Source organism: Pseudophryne corroboree, unplaced genomic scaffold (assembly GCF_028390025.1).
Source record: "Pseudophryne corroboree isolate aPseCor3 unplaced genomic scaffold, aPseCor3.hap2 scaffold_539, whole genome shotgun sequence".
Classification (NCBI taxonomy): domain Eukaryota; kingdom Metazoa; phylum Chordata; class Amphibia; order Anura; family Myobatrachidae; genus Pseudophryne; species Pseudophryne corroboree.
The window spans coordinates 109345-129976 of record NW_026970140.1 but is presented as its reverse complement, the minus strand read 5'-3'; the positions used below and the strand labels follow the sequence as shown (position 1 = coordinate 129976).

The following is a 20632-nucleotide window of genomic DNA, read 5'->3' as shown; positions in this document are numbered from 1 at the left end:
TGTCATCCAAGCAGTGGGCCAAAGTTGGCTGGAACCCTCATCTGCATATGAAAAGAGAAAAGGGGTATGCAGGGCATGGTGGCCTTTTGCGGCGCTTGGATGACCCTTAGTTCGCATTAAACACCCCCACCCTCCTTCGGTGTGGGGCTCATGTTGGCCATGCCCCAGCCCCTGAAGCATTCAAGCTGATTTCTTGCAGCAGCTTGGCACTGTAACAGCTCCAGAGCTGCTCTGTAAGGCAAGTAAAAGGGTGTGGGCCCTGCAGCACTACCTGTAGTTTGCATTGTGCATTGGAAGGCACAAAGTAAGCAGACAGGAGGAGAAGTCAGGATAGTCCACAAGGGTATAGAAGGGAGGGGCTCAAGAAAAAAGAAGTGGAAACAGACAGCAAACTAGGCTGGAGAGAGACCTGAGACAAAGAGATCTGAATTATATGAGAGCCGACCAGGGGAAACACAAATTATGCAGTCAAGTTTCCCACATTTGGGGAAATCGCAGGGGCAGCACACCCAGGTGAGATACTATAATCAGGAAGGTGCTTCTCCCAGGGCAAGGCTCACCCATTGCACACTGGGTGTGCTGCTCCTACGATTTCCCCAAATGTGGGACACTTGACTGCATAATTTGTGTTTCCTCTGGTCGGCTCTCGTATAATTCAGATCTCTTTGTCTCAGGTCTCTCTCCAGCCTAGTTTGCTCTCTGTTTCCACTTCTTTTTTCTTGAGCCCCTCCCTTCTATACCCTTGTGGACTATCCTGACTTCTCCTCCCGTCTGCTTACTTTGTGCCTTCCAATGCACAATGCAAACTACAGGTAGTGCTGCAGGGCCCACACCCTTTTACTTGCCTAACAGAGCAGCTCTGGAGCTGTTACAGTGCCCAGCTGCTGCAAGAAATCAGCTTGAATGCTTCATGGGATGGGGCATGGCCAACATGAGCCCCACACCAAAGGAGGGTGGGGGTGTTTAATGCGATCTAGGGGTCATCCAAGCACCGCAAAAGGCCGCCATGCCCTGCACGCCCCTTTTCTCTTTTCATATGCAGATGAGGGTTGAAGCCAACTTTGACCCACTGCTTGGATAACATCACCATATGCAAATCCATCTGCTGCAGGCCTTCCCCCAGGAATGCTTGCACTAGTTGTTGCATTTGGTTTGTTGTTTGGGGGTGCTTCAGTATTAGGCAGCCTTCTGCCCTCCCATGTTCATCTGAAAATATGTGTTCTCCCTGCAGTTGTTGTCCCCATATGAGAGTTCCCTTGTGCTGCCTCAGTTGAATCTCCTTTACTTGACAGAGATGTGCCTGAGCAGCGGCCCTCCCCAGCCCTATCCCAAATCATACTTATTTTGCATAGGAGACACCATGGTCATGAAAATTGTTCACCCAGGGTGAGGTTCATTCATTGCATTCTGGGTATGCTGACCCCTGTGATTTACCCAAATGTGGGAAACTCGCCTGCATTATTTGTGGTAGTTGGGGACTGTGTTTGTGTTTTCCGCTGGTCAGCTCTGGTAAAAGTCAGATTTCTTTGTCTCAGATCTTCCTCTAGCCTTGTTCTTCTTTCGAGAGTTCCATTGTGCTGCCTCAGTTGGATCTCCTTCACTTGACAGGGGGGTGCCCGAGCAGCGACCCTCCCCAGCTCTAGCCCAACTCCTACTTACCTGCCAGGTGAGATACTATGATCTTGAAGGTGCTTCTCTCAGGGCAAGGCTCAACCATTGCACTCTGGGTGTGCTGCCCCTGCGATTTCCCCAAATATGGGAAACTTGACTGCATAATTTGTGTTTCCCCTGGTCGGCTCTCGTATAATTCAGATCTCTTTGTCTCAGGTCTCTCTCCAGCCTAGTTTGCTGTCTGTTTCCACTTCTCTTTTCTTGAGCCGCTCCCTTCTATGCCCTTGCGCACTATCCTGACTTCTCCCGTCTGCTTACTTTGTGCCTTCCAACGCACAATGCGAACTACAGGTAGTGCTGCAGGGCCCACACCCTTTTATTTGCCTTACAGAGCAGCTCTGGAGCTGTTACAGTGCCCAGCTGCTGCAAGAAATCAGCTTGAATGCTTCAGGGGCTGGGGCATAGCCAACATGAGCCCCACACCGAAGGAGGGTGGAGGTGTTTAATGCGAACTAGGGGTCATCCAAGCGCCGCAAAAGGCCGCCATGCCCTGCATAACCCTTTTCTCTTTTCATATGCAGATGATGGTTCCAGCCAACTTTGGCCCACTGCTTGGATGACATCACCGTATGCAAATTCGTCTCCTGCAGACCTTCCCCCAGGAATGCTTGTACTAGTTATTGCATATGGTTTGATATTTGATGGTGCTTCAGTATTAGGCAGCCTTCCGCCCTCCCATGTTCATCTGAAAAAATGTGGTCTCCCTGCAGTTGTTGTCCCCAGACGAGAGTTCCCTTGTGCTTCCTCAGTTGAATCTCCTTAACTTGACGGGGGAGGGGCTTGCCCGAGCAGCCACCCTCCCCAGCCCTATCCCAACTCATACTTATTTTGCATATGAGATCTCTATATCATGAAGATTGTTATCACAGGGTGAAGTTCATCCATTATATTTTAAAATAGGAAGGTTCAAATTACATATTTGAATTGCATCTATGTGCTGGATTCAAATGTCCCCCCCCCCTTCCTTTCTCAATTGTGCCCGTCAGCAGCTATTCTAAGGTTGCTGCCAATGGGTGTGACACATTAATTTCTTCTGTGGGGTACACTGGACTCCACAAGGATTCACATTGGGGTGTAGAGTAGGATCTTGATCTGAGGCACCAACCGGCTCAAAGCTTTTGACTGTTCCCAAGATGCTCAGCGCATTCTCCTCTATAACCCCGCTTCCATGAACAGGGAGCTCAGTTTGTAGTTGGTGCCTTCAGTAGCAGGCCACTTAACAGGGGCCTGCCTCAGGCAGCCTATTCTTAGCTATTAATTTTGACAAGAAAATAAGAACTTTTTTTATGAGAATCTACAAGGGCTGCAGCAGGCTAGGTCTAATAGACATCTTTACTGCAGCTTCATCACTCCCAGCGGCGCTTTATACTCCCGTGCCCTGGTTGCTGGGTCACTGCAGCGGAGGCTCCGGTTTCTTCCTAAGGTCAGTCACACACGCACCGCCCTTCCGGATCACGAGGCCGCTGATGAAGGGGAGCGTGGCCGTAGGGGGTGGACCGTGTGCGCACTGGCGTGGACACTGATTACTGGGCAGCCGCTCCACGAGCCACCAGGTACAGTTAAGGAGCACAGGTCTGGGGTTTTTTCTCCCATATTAAACCAATTTTGTACTGCCCGCAGCGCATTGTGATAGGTAATAGGGCCTGATTCAGGTTGGATTGCAATCACAGTAAGCGATCCAACTGCAAAAATTGCTAAGAGCATACGCATGTGCCTGCATTTTCTGCGGCACCCCGCAGAGAATGCGATCGCCTCTGCCTGTCAATCGGGGCAGGGGGGGAGAGGGGGGTCAGCAACACTCCATTTCCAAGTCAGGGATGGAGCGGTGCGGGGGCAAGGCTTCAAAATGGGGTCTGCAACGGAGGAGACACAGGGGGCGTGGTCACAGCGGCTGTATGACATCACATTCAGCCGCTGTGATCACAAAAATGGTGGCGGCTTCCTGCGCGCACATACAGTCTGCACCAGCAGGAGGCTACACCATTTTTTATGATCACGCTGAACTGCAGTGCGACTGCAATTACAGATTGGTCAAGAAGGGAGGCGTCATGCTGGGTGGCCATGTCCTGTCACTGTGCAGGAGCCAGCACCGCTCACACACTAGTCCCCGGGTGCAGCCCCCAACCCCCGGGACACCCGGAGCAACAAAATGTAGATTCAGGCCACCAGGCCACGCCCCTACCTATGAAACCATGCCTCCTTTTTACCATTGCGCTGCTTATCTGCGCGCACTGCATTACAATCTCCTTCGCCACCTCTCTGGGTGTCACCAGTGATAGTGACACCTCTGCCATGCTTGTAGCAGCTGGTCCTAAGATCTACGCCTCAAGCCCTGAGTGTTTGCCCTTGTGACTTGTTGATCATCATAGCGAAGCAGATGCTTACAGAAAACTGCAGGGGCTTAGATTGAAAATAAAAAAATATATGGGTATAAGGTAGAGAGGAGCGGGTTCGGTTCTCCGAGAACCGAATTCCCCACGAACTCCACGTGGTTTACACTGGTCCGAGGCAGGCTCGGTTGTTCCCGCCTGACTCGGAAAACCTGAACAAGGGAAAATGTCATCATCCCGCTGTCGGATTCTCGCGAGATTCGGATTTCATATAAAGAGCTGCGCGTTGCCGCCATTATTACTCGTGCATTGAAGAGGGAGCGGAGAGGACGTGGCTATGTTCTCTCAGTGGAAATCTCAATATCAGTGCTCAGTATCAGTGGTTACTTATTGCTGCTCAGTAATACTAGTAGTGTGTCTCTCCTGCTCAGTGTCAGTTCTCAGTAGTATCCTCATCAGTGCTCAGTATCACTGCTCATTGTCTTGTGCTGCATTGTGGTGCTCAGCATACTACAGTACATTACTAATAGTCCAGTGCTGCATCTTGCTGCTCAGTGTCAGTTCTAGTATCCTCATCAGTGCTCACTATCACTGCTCATTACATTGTGGTGTTCTGTATACTACAGTAACATAGTAATATAGTAACATATAGTAATATAGTTTTTGAGGTTGAAAAGAGGCAAATTGCCCATCGTGTTCAACCTGTTTTAAGTTGTGATGATTCTACATACTTGCTGAATAATGTTTTATGACTAGTTAACTACTACAACTCATGTTACCCCCGGATTAACCATGTTGATATTTTAAGTATTATAACCTTGGATAGCTTTTTCATTCAGAAATGTATCCATTCCTTTTTTAAATCCAATTACAGAGTCCGCCATTACCACCTTCCCTGGCAGGGAATTCCACATCCTGATTGCCCTAACAGTGAAGATCATAGTATCTCACCTGGCAGGTAAGTAGGAGTTGGGCTAGAGCTGTGGAGGATTGCTGCTTGGGCACCCCCTGTCAAGTGAAGGAGATCCAACTGAGGCAGCACAAGGGAACTCTCGAAAGAAGAACAAGGCTAGAGGAAGATCTGAGACAAAGAAATCTGACTTTTACCAGAGCTGACCAGAGGAAAGCACAAACACAGTCCCCCACTACCACAAATAATGCAGTCGAGTTTCCCACATTTGGGGAAATCACAGGGGTCAGCATACCCAGAATGCAATGAATGAACCTCACCCTGGGAGAACAATCTTCATGACCAAGGTATCTCCTATGCAAAATAAGTATGATTTGGGATAGGGCTGGGGAGGGCCGCTGCTCAGGCACATCTCTGTCAAGTAAAGGAGATTCAACTGAGGCAGCACAAGGGAACTCTCATCTGGGGACAACAACTGCAGGGAGAACACATATTTTCAGATGAACATGGGAGGGCAGAAGGCTGCCTAAAACTGAAGCACCCCCAAACAACGAACCAAATGCAACTACTAGTGCAAGCATTCCTGGGGGAAGGCCTGCAGCAGATGGATTTGCATATGGTGATGTCATCCAAGCAGTGGGTCAAAGTTGGCTTCAACCCTCGTCTGCATATGAAAAGAAAAAAGGGGTGTGCAGGGCATGGCGGCCTTTTGCGGCGCTTGGATGACCCCTAGTTCGCATTAAACACCTCCACCCTCCTTCGGTGTGGGGCTCATGTTGGCTATGCCCCAGCCCCTGAAGCATTCAAGCTGATTTCTTGCAGCAGCTGGGCACTGTAACAGCTCCAGAGCTGCTCTGTAAAGCAAGTAAAAGGGTGTGGGCCCTGCAGCACTACCTGTAGTTTGCATTGTGCGTTGGAAGGCACAAAGTAAGCAGATGGGAGAAGTCAGGATAGTGCACAAGGGTATAGAAGGGAGGGGCTCAAGAAAAAAGAAGTGGAAACAGACAGCAAACTAGGCTGGAGAGAGACCTGAGACAAAGAGATCTGAATTATATGAGAGCCGACCAGGGGAAACACAAATTATGCAGTCAAGTTTCCCACATTTGGGGAAATCGCAGGGGCAGCACACCCAGAGTGCAATGGGTGAGCCTTGCCCTGGGAGAAGCATCTTCATGATCATAGTATCTCACCTGGCAGGTAAGTAGGAGTTGGGCTAGAGCTGGGGAGGGTCGCTGCTCGGGCACCCCCCTGTCAAGTGAAGGAGATCCAACTGAGGCAGCACAAGGGAACTCTCGAAAGAAGAACAAGGCTAGAGGAAGATCTGAGACAAAGAAATCTGACTTTTACCAGAGCTGACCAGAGGAAAGCACAAACACAGTCCCCCACTACCACAAATAATGCAGTTGAGTTTCCCACATTTGGGGAAATCACAGGGGTCAGCATACCCAGAATGCAATGAATGAACCTAACCCTGGGAGAACAATCTTCATGACCATGGTATCTCCTATGCAAAATAAGTATGATTTGGGATAGGGCTGGGGAGGGCCGCTGCTCAGGCACATCTCTGTCAAGTAAAGGAGATTCAACTGAGGCAGCACAAGGGAACTCTCATCTGGGGACAACAACTGCAGGGAGAACACATATTTTCAGATGAACATGGGAGGGCAGAAGGCTGCCTAATACTGAAGCACCCCCAAACAACAAACCAAATGCAACAACTAGTGCAAGCATTCCTGGGGGAAGGCCTGCAGCAGATGGATTTGAATATGGTGATGTCATCCAAGCAGTGGGTCAAAGTTGGCTTCAACCCTCGTCTGCATATGAAAAGAATAAAGGGGTGTGCAGGGCATGGCGGCCTTTTGCGGCGCTTGGATGACCCCTAGTTCGCATTAAACACCTCCACCCTCCTTCGGTGTGGGGCTCATGTTGGCTATGCCCCAGCCCCTGAAGCATTCAAGCTGATTTCTTGCAGCAGCTGGGCACTGTAACAGCTCCAGAGCTGCTCTGTACGGCAAGTAAAAGGGTGTGGGCCCTGCAGCACTACCTGTAGTTTGTATTGTGCGTTGGAAGGCACAAAGTAAGCAGACGGGAGAAGTCAGGATAGTGCACAAGGGTATAGAAGGGAGGGGCTCAAGAAAAAAGAAGTGGAAACAGACAGCAAACTAGGCTGGAGAGAGACCTGAGACAAAGAGATCTGAATTATATGAGAGCCGACCAGGGGAAACACAAATTATGCAGTCAAGTTTCCCACATTTGGGGAAATCGCAGGGGCAGCACACCCAGAGTGCAATGGGTGAGCCTTGCCCTGGGAGAAGCATCTTCATGATCATAGTATCTCACCTGGCAGGTAAGTAGGAGTTGGGCTAGAGCTGGGGAGGGTCGCTGCTCGGGCACCCCCCTGTCAAGTGAAGGAGATCCAACTGAGGCAGCACAAGGGAACTCTCGAAAGAAGAACAAGGCTAGAGGAAGATCTGAGACAAAGAAATCTGACTTTTACCAGAGCTGACCAGAGGAAAGCACAAACACAGTCCCCCACTACCACAAATAATGCAGTTGAGTTTCCCACATTTGGGGAAATCACAGGGGTCAGCATACCCAGAATGCAATGAATTAACCTAACCCTGGGAGAACAATCTTCATGACCATGGTATCTCCTATGCAAAATAAGTATGATTTGGGATAGGGCTGGGGAGGGCCGCTGCTCAGGCACATCTCTGTCAAGTAAAGGAGATTCAACTGAGGCAGCACAAGGGAACTCTCATCTGGGGACAACAACTGCAGGGAGAACACATATTTTCAGATGAACATGGGAGGGCAGAAGGCTGCCTAATACTGAAGCACCCCCAAACAACAAACCAAATGCAACAACTAGTGCAAGCATTCCTGGGGGAAGGCCTGCCGCAGATGGATTTGCATATGGTGATGTCATCCAAGCAGTGGGTCAAAGTTGGTTCAAACACCTTTGCAAAGTTCTATAAGTTTGATACCCTGGCTGAGGAGGACCTCCTGTTTGCTCAATCGGTGCTGCAAAGTCATCCGCACTCTCCTGCCCGTTTGGGAGCTTTGGTATAATCCCCATGGTCCTTACGGAGTCCCCAGCATCCTCTAGGACGTAAGAGAAAATAAGATTTTAAACCTACCGGTAAATCTTTTTCTCGTAGTCCGTAGAGGATGCTGGGTGCCCGTCCCAAGTGCGGTCTACTTCTGCAAGACTTGTATATAGTTATTGCTTACATAAGGGTTATATGTTAGTTTTCATCGGTCTTGGACTGATGCTATGTTGTTTTCATACTGTTAACTGGGTAGTATATCACAAGTTATACGGTGTGATTGGTGTGGCTGGTATGAATCTTGACCTTGGATTAACAAAAATCCTTTCCTCGTACTGTCCGTCTCCTCTGGGCACAGTTTCTCTAACTGAGGTATGGAGGAGGGGCATAGAGGGAGGAGCCAGTGCACACCCAGATCTAAAGTCTTTCTTAAAGTGCCCATGTCTGCTGCGGAGCCCGTCTATCCCCCATGGTCCTTACGGAGTCCCCATCATCCTCTACGGACTACGAGAAAAAAAAATTACCGGTAGGTTTAAAATGTTATTTTTTTCTCTGCAACCCACTGCTAAATTGTGCTTCCTAGCTGTTTTTTATAAAATCACTTAATTAAATCTAACTCTGATTACGTCAGAGAAGGCCAGGTACCCTACACCATAAGAGGGGGTTTGAAATTTTGACTTGTCTACTTAAAGATCACCAAAATCTGATGACAAGGTCAATTACATCCCTGGGTGGGATTGAACCACCAACCTTTTGGTTAATAGCCCATGTAAGTGCAAGAAATCCTGAAGCACTCACTCATCATGGGAAAGTACCAATGTGTTTCTTACAAAAATTCTCCAGATTATTGACTTTTTAAAGTTTTTCTAGGAAACGTTCTAGATGAATGCTTATTAGCCTTTGTCAGTATTGACTTTCGCAAGGTGTCTCTGTGGCGCAATCGGTTAGCATGTTTGGCTATTAACCAAAAGGTTGGTGGTTCAATCCCACCCAGGGATGTAATTGACCTTGTAATCAGATTTTGGTGATCTTTAAGTAGACAAGTCAAAATTTCAAAAACCCCCCTTATGGTGTAGGGTACCTGGCCTTCTCTGATGTAATCAGAGTTAGATTTGATTAAGTGATTTTATAAAAAAACAGCTAGGAAGCACAATTTAGCAGTGAGTTGCAGAGAAAAAAAATTATGCTGGCAGAAAAGTCCAATTGAGTGATTAAACAGCTCTTCATTTTCTGATTTTATGTTTATGCTAACAAATTTGCTCTCTGAAAAGTGTCCACAAAGCCAAGTCTCTGATTAACACCTTTGTAGGAATGGTTTTTCACCTATTACTGAATTAAACTTGCTTCATTGGAAAGGCATCAAAGATGCATCCTCATTTCAATGTCTACTGAAATAATACAGGTTGACACCAGGAAACGTCACTGCATCCTTGCTGCTTCCTCATGGGGAAGTCTGTTTAATGTGAAAACAAGGTGATATCTAATCAGCACACAGGTAAGGAATTAAGAAAATCTTTCTTTATGGGTGAAGATGTTTCTCACAAATTGTTGTCCCAATGCATCATTGAAATTCAAGATGGAAAATGATTTTCATATATCACTTGTACATTTTGCATTGCTCTTCTGGTGACAATGTAGTTTGTTTTTGTCAATTACCATTTCAGTAATAGGGTAAAGAAAATTAAGTGGATTTTTTAAAGAAAACAATGCTGTCAATATACTATTAAAACAAATTAAAATGATAAAAGTTATTGTACTTTAAGTAAAAATAAAAGTGCCAAAATATCAATCCCAGTTTTTGATTACTTTAATTATAAAAAAAAAAATGCACATAGCAGAGGATAGTTTCGATCAATCGACCTCTGGGTTATGGGCCCAGCATGCTTCCATTGCACTACTCTGCTGCTCATGGAAGTGTCAGAGATCCTGAAGACTAAATTGATTAAAGGCCTTAAAGTACTGGACTATAAGGAAAGACTTACTAGGCTGAATATTTATACACTAGAAAAGAGGTGCCTAAGAGGAGATATTATTAATATCTTCAAATATGTAAAGATACATAACAAAGAGTTATCAGAGGAATTATTTATTAAAAGAACACGTGGTCACTCGCTGCGACTGGAGGAAAGTTCAGAACGCAATGGAGGAAAGGTTTCTTCACTGTTAGGGCAATCAGGATGTGGAATTCCCTGCCAGGGAAGGTGGTAATGGCGGACTCTGTAATTGGATTTAAAAAAGGAATGGATACATTTCTGAATGAAAAAGCTATCCAAGGTTATAATACTTAAAATATCAACATGGTTAATCCGGGGGTAACATGAGTTATAGTAGCTAACTAGTCATAAAACATTATTCAGCAAGTATGTAGAATCATCACAACTTAAAACAGGTTGAACACGATGGGCAATTTGCCTCTATTCAACCTCAAAAACTATGTTACTATATTACTATGTTATTGTAGTATACAGAACACCACAATGCAATGAGCAGTGATAGTGAGCACTGATGAGGATACTAGAACTGACACTGAGCAGCAAGATGCAGCACTGGACTATTAGTAATGTACTGTATTATGCTGAGCAACACAATGCAGCACAAGACAATGAACAGTGATACTGAGCACTGATGAGGATACTACTGAGAACTGACACTGAGCAGGAGAGACACACTACTAGTATTACTGAGCAGCAATAAGTAACCACTGATACTGAGCACTGATATTGAGATTTCCACTGAGAGAACATAGCCACGTCCTCTCCGCTCTCTCTTCAATGCACGAGAAAAAATGGCAGCAACGCGCAGCTCTTTATATGGAATCCGAATCTCGCGAGAATCCGACAGCGGGATGATGACATTTTCCCTTGTTCAGGTTTTCCGAGTCAGGCGGGAACAACCGAGCCTGCCTCGGACCAGTGTAAACCACGTGGAGTTCGTGGGGAATTCGGTTCTCGGAGAACCGAACCCGCTCCTCTCTACCTTATACCCTATCAATTTTTTTATTTTCAATCTAAGCCCCTGCAGTTTTCTGTAAGCATCTGCTTCGCTATGATGATCAACAAGTCACAAGGGCAAACACTCAGGGTTTGAGGCGTAGATCTTAGGACCAGCTGCTACAAGCATGGCAGAGGTGTCACTATCACTGGTGACACCCAGAGAGGTGGCGAGGGAGATTGTAATGCAGTGCGCGCAGATAAGCAGTGCAATGGTAAAAAGGAGGCATGGTTTCATAGGTAGGGGCGTGGCCTGGTGGCCTGAATCTACATTTTGTTGCTCCGGGTGTCCCGGGGGTTGGGGGCTGCACCCGGGGACTAGTGTGTGAGCGGTGCTGGCTCCTGCAAAGTGACAGGGCATGGCCACCCAGCATGACGCCTCCCTTCTTGACCATGCTGTAATTGCAGTCGCACTGCAGTTCAGCGTGATCATAAAAAATGGTGTAGGCTCCTGCTGGTGCAGACTGTATGTGCGCGCAGGAAGCCGCCACCATTTTTGTGATCACAGCGGCTGAATGTGATGTCATACAGTCGCTGTGACCACGCCCCCTGTGTCTCCTCCGTTGCAGACCCCATTTTGAAGCCTTGCCCCCGCACCGCTCCATCCCTGACTTGGAAATGGAGTGTTGCTGACCCACCTCTCCCCCCCTTCCCCGCCCCGATTGACAGGCAGAGGCGATCACATTCTCTGCGGGGTGCCGCAGAAAATGCAGGCACATGCGTATGCTCTTAGCAATTTTTGCAGTTGGATCGCTTATTGTGATTGCAATCCAACCTGAATCAGGCCCTATTACCTATCACAATGCGCTGCGGGCAGTACAAAATTGGGTTAATATAGGAGAAAAACCCCCAGACCTGTGCTCCTTAACTGTACCTGGTGGCTAGTGGAGCGGCTGCCCAGTAATCAGTGTCCACCGCAGTGCGCACACGGCCCACCCCCTACGGCCTCGCTCCCCTTCAGCAGCGGCCTCGTGATCCGGAAGGGTGGTGTGTGTGTGACTGACCTTAGGATGAAACCGGAGCCTCCGCTGCAGTGACCCAGCAACCAGGGCACGGGAGTATACAGCGCCGCTGGGAGTGATGAAGCTGCAGTAAAGATGTCTATTAGACCTAGCCTGCTGCAGCCCTTGTAGATTCTCATAAAACAAGTTCTTCTTTTCTTGTCAAAATTAATAGCTAAGAATAGGCTGCCTGAGGCAGGCCCCTGTTAATTGGCCTGCTACTGAAGGCACCAACTACAAACTGAGCTCCCTGTTCATGGAAGCGGGGTTATAGAGGAGAATGCACTGAGCTTCTTGGGAACAGTCAAAAGCTTTGAGCCGGTTGGTGCCTCAGATCAAGATCCTACTCTACACCCCAATGTGAATCCTTGTGGAGTCCAGTGTACCCCACAGAAGAAATTAATGTGTCACACCCATTGGCAGCAACCTTAGAATAGCTGCTGACGGGCACAATTGAGAAAGGAAGGGGGGGGGGGACATTTGAATCCAGCACATAGATGCAATTCAAATATGTAATTCGTACCTTCCTATTTTAAAATATAATGGATGAACCTCACCCTGTGAGAACAATCTTCATGATCAAGAGATCTCATATGCAAAATAAATATGAGTTGGGATAGGGCTGGGGAGGGCTGCTCGGGCAGCACCTCCCCCGTCAAGTTAAGGAGATTCAACTGAGGAAGCACAAGGGAACTCTCGTCTGGGGACAACAACTGCAGGGAGACCACATCTTTTCAGATGAACATGGGAGGGCGGAAGGCTGCCTAATACTGAAGCACCATATGCAACAACTAGTACAAGCATTCCTGGGGGAAGGTCTGCAGCAGACGGATTTGCATACGGTGATGTTATCCAAGCAGTGGGCCAAAGTTGACTGGAACCCTCATCTGCATATGAAAAGAGAAAAGGGGCATGCAGGGCATGGCGGCCTTTTGCAGTGCTTGGATGACCCCTAGTTCACATTAAACACCCCCACCCTCCTTTGGTGTGGGGCTCATGTTGGCCATGCCCCATCCCCTGAAGCATTCAAGCTGATTTCTTGCAGCAGCTGGGCACTGTAACAGCTCCAGAGCTGTTCTGTAAGGCAAGTAAAAGGGTGTGGGCCCTGCAGCACCACCTGTAGTTCGCATTGTGCGTTGGAAGGCACAAAGTAAGCAGACGGGAGGAGAAGTCAGGATAGTGCGCAAGGGCATTCTTTTCTCTTAGTCCGTAGAGGATGCTGGGGTCACATTAAGAACCATGGGGTATAGACGGGATCCGCAAGAGACATGGGCACTTTAAGACTTTCAAAGGGTGTGAACTGGCTCCTCCCTCTATGCCCCTCCTCCAGACTCCAGTTATAGGAACTGTGCCCAGGGAGACGGACATTTCGAGGAAAGGATTTATTGTTAAACTAAGGTGAGCATCTTACCAGCTCACACCTTAAACATGCCGCAGAACGTGGCATTCAACAGAACACAAGCCAACGGCATGAACAATTGCAGCAAAAAGCTGACCAGAACCATAACACAACATGTGTATAACCACAAGTAATAACTGCAGACACAGTATGGACTGGGACGGGTGCCCAGCATCCTCTACAGACTAAGAGAAAAGGATTTACCGGTAGGTATTAAAATCCTATTTTCTCATACGACCTAGAGGATGCTGGGGTCACATTAAGAACCATGGGGTTATACCAAAGCTCTTGAACGGGTGGGAGAGTGCGTACGACTCTGCAGCACCGAATGACCCAACTTAAGGTTATCATCAGCCAAGTTATCAAACTTGTAAAACTTAGCAAAAGTGTTTACTAAATAGCTGCTCGGCAAAGTTGCAATGCCGAGACTCCCCGACCAACTGCCAAGGATGAACCCACCTTTCTAGTAGAATGGGTCTTCACCTACTTCAGTAACGGCAATCCTGCCGTGGAACGAGCATGCTGAATCTTACCACAGATCCAGCGCATAATGGTCTGCATGGAAGCAGGACACCAAATCCTGTTGGGAGCATACAGGACAAACAGAGCCTCTGATTTCCTAATCTGAACCGTTCTGGTGACATACATTTTCAAAGTTCTGACCACAGCCAGAGACTTTGACTCAACGAAGGTGTCAGTGGCCAAAGGCACCATGTGGAAAGATGAACCACCTTCGGCAGAAATTGTTGACGTGTCCTCAATTCTGCTCTATCTTCATGAAAGATCAAATAAAGGCTCTTGTGATACTGCATGGTTTGTACTGTTTTCCATGTGCTCCCAGACCTTTAAGCAAGTAGCATGGTCAAGAAAGTTCTGTTTGAAAAGAAACAACATTTACTGTCATTGTTATGCAAATAAACTTACATTAAAGCTAACAAGAAAGCACACTCGTTCTGTCTTTAAACTGATAAAAGAAACCCCAATAATATGGGGCATGCAAAAATTGAGATAAAACTCAGTTTTGCTCCTCTCCACGGAAATCTTTAATAAAAGGCGAAATATTTGTTAGTTCTGAAGAGAAACCAGAGCATGACCAAGATTCCACCTGTCGCCTGAGTGCCATGCCAGCAGTTCTCATTCAGCTGAAAGTGAGCACCCAATTTGAATGAAAGAAAGCAGATTTCTCACCAGGCTTCCCCTTGCTATAAACATGGTTTGTACTCTTTTCCATGTGCTCCCAGATCTTTCAAGCAATTAGTGTGGTCAAGAAAGTTCTGTTTGAAAAGAAACAAACATTTACTGTCATTTCTATGCAAATGAGCTTACATTAAAGCACACTCGTTCTATCTTTAAACCGATAAAATAAAACCCCAATAAGATGGGGCATGCAAAAATTGAGATAAAACTCAGTTTTGCTCCTCTCCACGGAAATCTTTAGTAAAAGGTGAAAGATTTGTTCGTTCTGAAGAGAAACCAGAACATGACCAAGATTCCACCTGTCGCCTGAGTGCCATGCCAGCAGTCCTCATTCAGCTCAAAGTGAGCACCCAATTTGAAAGAAAGAAAGCAGATTTCTCACCAGGCTTCCCCTTGCTATAAACATGGTTTGTACTCTTTTCCATGTGCTCCCAGATCTTTCAAGCAATTAGTATAGTCAAGAAAGTTCTGTTTGAAAAGAAACAAACATTTACTGTCATTTCTATGCAAATGAGCTTACATTAAAGCACACTCGTTCTATCTTTAAACCGATAAAAGAAACCCCAATAAGACGGAGCATGCAAAAATTGAGATAAAACTCAGTTTTGCTCCTCTCCACGGAAATCTTTAGTAAAAGGCGAAAGATCTGTTCGTTTTGAAGAGAAACCAGAGCATGACCAAGATTCCACCTGTCGCCTGAGTGCCATGCCAGCAATCCTCATTCAGCTCAAAGTGAGCACCCAATTTGAAAGAAAGAAAGCAGATTTCTCACCAGGCTTCCCCTTGCTATAAACATGGTTTGTACTCTTTTCCATGTGCTCCCAGATCTTTCAAGCAATTAGTGTGGTCAAGAAAGTTCTGTTTGAAAAGAAACAAACATTTACTGTCATTTCTATGCAAATGAGCTTACATTAAAGCACACTCGTTCTATCTTTAAACCGATAAAATAAAATCCCAATAAGATGGGGCATGCAAAAATTGAGATAAAACTCAGTTTTGCTCCTCTCCACGGAAATCTTTAGTAAAAGGCGAAAGATTTGTTCGTTCTGAAGAGAAACCAGAACATGACCAAGATTCCACCTGTCGCCTGAGTGCCATGCCAGCAGTCCTCATTCAGCTCAAAGTGAGCACCCAATTTGAAAGAAAGAAAGCAGATTTCTCACCAGGCTTCCCCTTGCTATAAACATGGTTTGTACTCTTTTCCATGTGCTCCCAGATCTTTCAAGCATTTAGTATAGTCAAGAAAGTTCTGTTTGAAAAGAAACAAACATTTACTGTCATTTCTATGCAAATGAGCTTACATTAAAGCACACTCGTTCTATCTTTAAACCGATAAAAGAAACCCCAATAAGACGGAGCATGCAAAAATTGAGATAAAACTCAGTTTTGCTCCTCTCCACGGAAATCTTTAGTAAAAGGCGAAAGATCTGTTCGTTTTGAAGAGAAACCAGAGTATGACTAAGATTCCACCTGTCGCCTGAGTGCCATGCCAGCAGTCCTCATTCAGCGCAAAGTGAGCACCCAATTTGAAAGAAAGAAAGCAGATTTCTCACCAGGCTTCCCCTTGCTATAAGCATGGTTTGTACTCTTTTCCATGTGCTCCCAGATCTTTCAAGCAATTAGAATGGTCAAGAAAGTTCTGCTTGAAAAGAAACAGACATTTATAGTCATTGTTATGCAAATAAACTTACATTAAAGCTAACAAGAAACTGATAAAAGAAACCCCAATAATATGGGGCATGCAAAAATTGAGATAAAACTCAGTTTTGCTCCTCTCCACAGAAATCTTTAATAAAAGGCGAAAGATTTGTTCGTTCTGAAGAGAAACCAGAGCATGACCAAGATTCCACCTGTCGCCTAAATGCTGTGCCAGCAGTCCTCATTCAGATCAAAGTGAGCGCCCAACTTGAAAGTAAGCAGATTTCTCACCTGGCTTCTCCTTGCTATAAGCATGGTTTGTACTGTATTCCATGTGCTCCCAGATCTTTCAAGCAAGTAGCATGGTCAAGAAAGTTCTGTTTGAAAAGAAACAAACATTTACTGTCATTTCTATGCAAATGAGCTTACATTAAAGCACACTCATTCTATCTTTAAACCGATAAAAGAAACCCCAAAAAGATGGGGCATGCAAAAATTGAGATAAAACTCGGTTTTGCTCCTCTCCACGGAAATCTTTAATAAAAGGCGAAAGATTTGTTCGTTCTGAAGAGAAACCAGAGCATGACCAAGATTTTTATCTGAAAATATGTGTTCTCCCTGCAGTTGTTGTCCCCAGATGAGAGTTCCCTTGTGCTGCCTCAGTTGAATCTCCTTTACTTGACAGAGATGTGCCTGAGCAGCGGCCCTCCCCAGCCCTATCCCAAATCATACTTATTTTGCATAGGAGATACCATGGTCATGAAGATTGTTCTCCCAGGGTGAGGTTCATTCATTGCATTCTGGGTATGCTGACCCCTGTGATTTTCCCAAATGTGGGAAACTCGCTTTTATACCCTTGTGCACTATCCTGACTTCTCCTCCTGTCTGCTTACTTTGTGCCTTCCAATGCACAATGCAAACTACAGGTAGTGCTGCAGGGCCCACACCCTTTTACTTGCCTTACAGAGCAGCTCTGGAGCTGATACAGTGCCAAGCTGCTGCAAGAAATCAGCTTGAATGCTTCAGGGGATGGGGCATGGCCAACATGAGCCCCACACCGAAGGAGGGTGGGGGTGTTTAATGCGAACTAAGGGTCATCCAAGCGCCGCAAAAGGCCGCCATGCCCTGCATACCCCTTTTCTCTTTTCATATGCAGATGAGGGTTCCAGCCAACTTTGGCCCACTGCTTGGATGACATCACCGTATGCAAATCCGTCTTCTGCAGAACTTCCCCCAGGAATGCTTGCACTAGTTGTTGCATTTGGTTTGTTGTTTGGGGGTGCTTCAGTATTAGGCAGCCTTCTGCCCTCCCATGTTCATCTGAAAATATGTGTTCTCCCTGCAGTTGTTGTCTCCAGATGAGAGTTCCCTTGTGCTGCCTCAGTTGAATCTCCTTTACTTGACAGAGATGTGCATGAGCAGCGGCCCTCCCCAGCCCTATCCCAAATCATACTTATTTTGCATAGGAGATACCATGGTCATGAAGATTGTTCTCCCAGGGTGAGGTTCATTCATTGCATTTTGGGTATGCTGACCCCTGTGATTTACCCAAATGTGGGAAACTCGACTGCATTATTTGTGGTAGTGGGGGACTGTGTTTGTGCTTTCCTCTGGTCAGCTCTGTTAAAACTCAGATTTCTTTGTCTCAGATTTTCCTCTAGCCTTGTTCTTCTTTCGAGAGTTCCCTTGTGCTGCCTCAGGTGGATCTCCTTCACTTGACAGGGGGGTGCCCGAGCAGCGACCCTCCCCAGCTCTAGCCCAACTCCTACTTACCTGCCAGGTGAGATACTATGATCAGGAAGGTGCTTCTCCCAGGGCAAGGCTCACCCATTGCACTCTGGGTGTGCTGCTCCTACGATTTCCCCAAATGTGGGACACTTGACTGCATAATTTGTGTTTCCTCTGGTCGGCTCTCGTATAATTCAGATCTCTTTGTCTCAGGTCTTTCTCCAGCCTAGTTTGCTGTCTGTTTCCACTTCTTTTATCTTGAGCCCCTCCCTTCTATACCCTTGTGCACTATCCTGACTTCTCCTCCGTCTGCTTACTTTGTGCCTTCCAATGCACAATGCAAACTACAGGTAGTGCTGCAGGGCCCACACAATCTTTTACTTGCCTTAAAGAGCAGCTCTGGAGCTGTTACAGTGCCCAGCTGCTGCAAGAAATCAGCTTGAATGCTTCAGGGGATGGGGCATGGCCAACATGAGCCCCACACCAAAGGTGGGTGGGGGTGTTTAATGCGAACTAGGGGTAATCCAAGCACCGCAAAAGGCCGCCATGCCCTGCACGCCCCTTTTCTCTTTTCATATGCAGATGAGGGTTGAAGCCAACTTTGACCCACTGCTTGGATGACATCACCATATGCAAATCCATCTGCTGCAGGCCTTGCCCCAGGAATGCTTGCACTAGTTGTTGCATTTGGTTTGTTGTTTGGGGGTGCTTCAGTATTAGGCAGCCTTCTGCCCTCCCATGTTCATCTGAAAATATGTGTTCTCCCTGCAGTTGTTGTCCCCAGATGAGAGTTCCCTTGTGCTGCCTCAGTTGAATCTCCTTTACTTGACAGAGATGTGCCTGAGCAGCGGCCCTCCCAGCCCTATCCCAAATCATACTTATTTTGCATAGGAGACACCATGGTCATGAAGATTGTTCACCCAGGGTGAGGTTCATTCATTGCATTCTGGGTATGCTGACCCCTGTGATTTCCCCAAATGTGGGAAACTTGCCTGCATTTTTTGTGGTAGTGGGGGACTGTGTTTGTGTTTTCCTCTGGTCAGCTCTGGTAAAAGTCAGATTTCTTTGTCTCATATATTCCTCTAGCCTTGTTCTTCTTTCGAGAGTTCCCTTGTGCTGCCTCAGTTGGATCTCCTTCACTTGACAGGGGGGTGCCCGAGCAGTGACCCTCCCCAGCTCTAGCCCAACTCCTACTTACCTGCCAGGTGAGATACTATGATCATGAAGGTGCTTCTCCCAGGGCAAGGCTCACCCATTGCACTCTGGGTGTGCTGCTCCTGTGATTTCCCCAAATGTGGGAAACTTGATTGCATAATTTGTGTTTCCCCTGGTCGGCTCTCGTATAATTCAGATCTCTTTGTCTCAGGTCTCTCTCCAGCCTAGTTTGCTGTCTGTTTCCACTTCTCTTTTCTGGAGCCACTCCCTTCTATGCCCTTGCGCACTATCCTGACTTCTCCCGTCTGCTTACTTTGTGCCTTCCAACGCACAATGCGAACTACAGGTAGTGCTGCAGGGCCCACACCCTTTTAGTTGCCTTACAGAGCAGCTCTGGAGCTGTTACAGTGCCCAGCTGCTGCAAGAAATCAGCTTGAATGCTTCAGGGGCTGGGGCATAGCCAACATGAGCCCCACACCAAAGGAGGGTGGGGGTGTTTAATGCGAACTAGGGGTCATCCAAGCACCGCAAAAGGCCGCCATGCCCTGCATGCCCCTTTTCTCTTTTCATATGCAGATGAGGGTTCCAGCCAACTTTGGCCCACTGCTTGGATGACATCACCGTATGCAAATCCGTCTGCTGCAGACCTTCCCCCAGGAATGCTTGTACTAGTTGTTGCATATGGTTTGATATTTGATGGTGCTTCAGTATTAGGCAGCCTTCCGCCCTCCCATGTTCATCTGAAAAGATGTGGTCTCCCTGCAGTTGTTGTCCCCAGACGAGAGTTCCCTTGTGCTTCCTCAGTTGAATCTCCTTAACTTGATGGGGGAGGGGCTGCCCGAGCAGCCACCCTCCCCAGCCCTATCCCAACTCATACTTATTTTGCATATGAGATCTCTTGATCATGAAGATTGTTCTCACAGGGTGAAGTTCATCCATTATATTTTAAAATAGGAAGGTACAAATTACATATTTGAATTGCATCTATGTGCTGGATTCAAATGTCCCCCCCCCCCTTCCTTTCTCAATTGTGCCCATCAGCAGCTATTCTAAGGTTGCTGCCAATGGGTGTGACACATTAATTTCTTCTGTGGGGTACACAGGACTCCACAAGGATTCACATTGGGGTGTAGAGTAGGATCTTGATCTGAGGCACCAACCGACTCAAAGCTTTTGACTGTTCCCAAGATGCTCAGCGCATCCTCCTCTATAACCCCGCTTCCATGAACAGGGAGCTCAGTTTGTAGTTGGTGCCTTCAGTAGCAGGCCACTTAACAGGGGCCTGCCTCAGGAAGCCAATTCTTAGCTATTCATTTTGACAAGAAAAGAAGAACTTGTTTTATGAGAATCTACAAGGGCTGCAGCAGGCTAGGTCTAATAGACATCTTTACTGCAGCTTCATCACTCCCAGCGGCGCTGTATACTCCCGTGCCCTGGTTGCTGGGTCACTGCAGCGGAGGCTCCGGTTTCTTCCTAAGGTCAGTCACACACACACCGCCCTTCCGGATCACGAGGCCGCTGATGAAGGGGAGCGTGGCCGTAGGGGGTGGACCGTGTGCGCAC

At 47.0% G+C, this 20632-nt stretch overlaps 17 non-coding genes and 3 pseudogenes across 17 annotated transcripts; 8 read left to right on the top strand and 12 right to left on the bottom strand.

Moving 5' to 3' along the window:
* Nucleotides 1–505: 505 nt before the first annotated feature.
* Nucleotides 506–661, top strand: LOC135032051 (U1 spliceosomal RNA). Its single transcript, XR_010227608.1, has one exon. It is a non-coding gene; the product is annotated as a U1 spliceosomal RNA (small nuclear RNA).
* Nucleotides 662–1335: 674 nt separating this feature from the next.
* Nucleotides 1336–1499, top strand: LOC135031983 (U1 spliceosomal RNA). Its single transcript, XR_010227556.1, has one exon. It is a non-coding gene; the product is annotated as a U1 spliceosomal RNA (small nuclear RNA).
* A 152-nt stretch (nt 1500–1651) lies between these two features.
* Nucleotides 1652–1814, top strand: LOC135032027 (U1 spliceosomal RNA). The gene has a single exon (XR_010227593.1). It is a non-coding gene; the product is annotated as a U1 spliceosomal RNA (small nuclear RNA).
* A 3304-nt stretch (nt 1815–5118) lies between these two features.
* LOC135032107 (U1 spliceosomal RNA) lies at nt 5119–5282 on the bottom strand. The gene has a single exon (XR_010227663.1). It is a non-coding gene; the product is annotated as a U1 spliceosomal RNA (small nuclear RNA).
* A 692-nt stretch (nt 5283–5974) lies between these two features.
* LOC135032007 (U1 spliceosomal RNA) lies at nt 5975–6116 on the bottom strand (annotated as a pseudogene).
* Nucleotides 6117–6268: 152 nt separating this feature from the next.
* On the bottom strand, nt 6269–6432 carry LOC135032083 (U1 spliceosomal RNA). The gene has a single exon (XR_010227639.1). It is a non-coding gene; the product is annotated as a U1 spliceosomal RNA (small nuclear RNA).
* A 692-nt stretch (nt 6433–7124) lies between these two features.
* On the bottom strand, nt 7125–7266 carry LOC135032006 (U1 spliceosomal RNA; annotated as a pseudogene).
* Nucleotides 7267–7418: 152 nt separating this feature from the next.
* On the bottom strand, nt 7419–7582 carry LOC135032091 (U1 spliceosomal RNA). The gene has a single exon (XR_010227647.1). It is a non-coding gene; the product is annotated as a U1 spliceosomal RNA (small nuclear RNA).
* Nucleotides 7583–14326: 6744 nt separating this feature from the next.
* On the bottom strand, nt 14327–14442 carry LOC135032079 (U5 spliceosomal RNA). Its single transcript, XR_010227636.1, has one exon. It is a non-coding gene; the product is annotated as a U5 spliceosomal RNA (small nuclear RNA).
* Nucleotides 14443–14717: 275 nt separating this feature from the next.
* LOC135032072 (U5 spliceosomal RNA) lies at nt 14718–14833 on the bottom strand. Its single transcript, XR_010227629.1, has one exon. It is a non-coding gene; the product is annotated as a U5 spliceosomal RNA (small nuclear RNA).
* A 274-nt stretch (nt 14834–15107) lies between these two features.
* LOC135032068 (U5 spliceosomal RNA) lies at nt 15108–15223 on the bottom strand. Its single transcript, XR_010227625.1, has one exon. It is a non-coding gene; the product is annotated as a U5 spliceosomal RNA (small nuclear RNA).
* A 275-nt stretch (nt 15224–15498) lies between these two features.
* Nucleotides 15499–15614, bottom strand: LOC135032061 (U5 spliceosomal RNA). Its single transcript, XR_010227618.1, has one exon. It is a non-coding gene; the product is annotated as a U5 spliceosomal RNA (small nuclear RNA).
* Nucleotides 15615–15888: 274 nt separating this feature from the next.
* Nucleotides 15889–16004, bottom strand: LOC135032059 (U5 spliceosomal RNA). Its single transcript, XR_010227616.1, has one exon. It is a non-coding gene; the product is annotated as a U5 spliceosomal RNA (small nuclear RNA).
* A 264-nt stretch (nt 16005–16268) lies between these two features.
* On the bottom strand, nt 16269–16384 carry LOC135032075 (U5 spliceosomal RNA). The gene has a single exon (XR_010227632.1). It is a non-coding gene; the product is annotated as a U5 spliceosomal RNA (small nuclear RNA).
* Nucleotides 16385–16654: 270 nt separating this feature from the next.
* Nucleotides 16655–16770, bottom strand: LOC135032066 (U5 spliceosomal RNA). Its single transcript, XR_010227623.1, has one exon. It is a non-coding gene; the product is annotated as a U5 spliceosomal RNA (small nuclear RNA).
* Nucleotides 16771–16914: 144 nt separating this feature from the next.
* LOC135032048 (U1 spliceosomal RNA) lies at nt 16915–17042 on the top strand (annotated as a pseudogene).
* Nucleotides 17043–17635: 593 nt separating this feature from the next.
* On the top strand, nt 17636–17799 carry LOC135031992 (U1 spliceosomal RNA). Its single transcript, XR_010227563.1, has one exon. It is a non-coding gene; the product is annotated as a U1 spliceosomal RNA (small nuclear RNA).
* A 152-nt stretch (nt 17800–17951) lies between these two features.
* LOC135031999 (U1 spliceosomal RNA) lies at nt 17952–18114 on the top strand. The gene has a single exon (XR_010227570.1). It is a non-coding gene; the product is annotated as a U1 spliceosomal RNA (small nuclear RNA).
* A 674-nt stretch (nt 18115–18788) lies between these two features.
* Nucleotides 18789–18952, top strand: LOC135031981 (U1 spliceosomal RNA). The gene has a single exon (XR_010227554.1). It is a non-coding gene; the product is annotated as a U1 spliceosomal RNA (small nuclear RNA).
* A 152-nt stretch (nt 18953–19104) lies between these two features.
* Nucleotides 19105–19267, top strand: LOC135032022 (U1 spliceosomal RNA). Its single transcript, XR_010227589.1, has one exon. It is a non-coding gene; the product is annotated as a U1 spliceosomal RNA (small nuclear RNA).
* Nucleotides 19268–20632: the final 1365 nt, after the last annotated feature.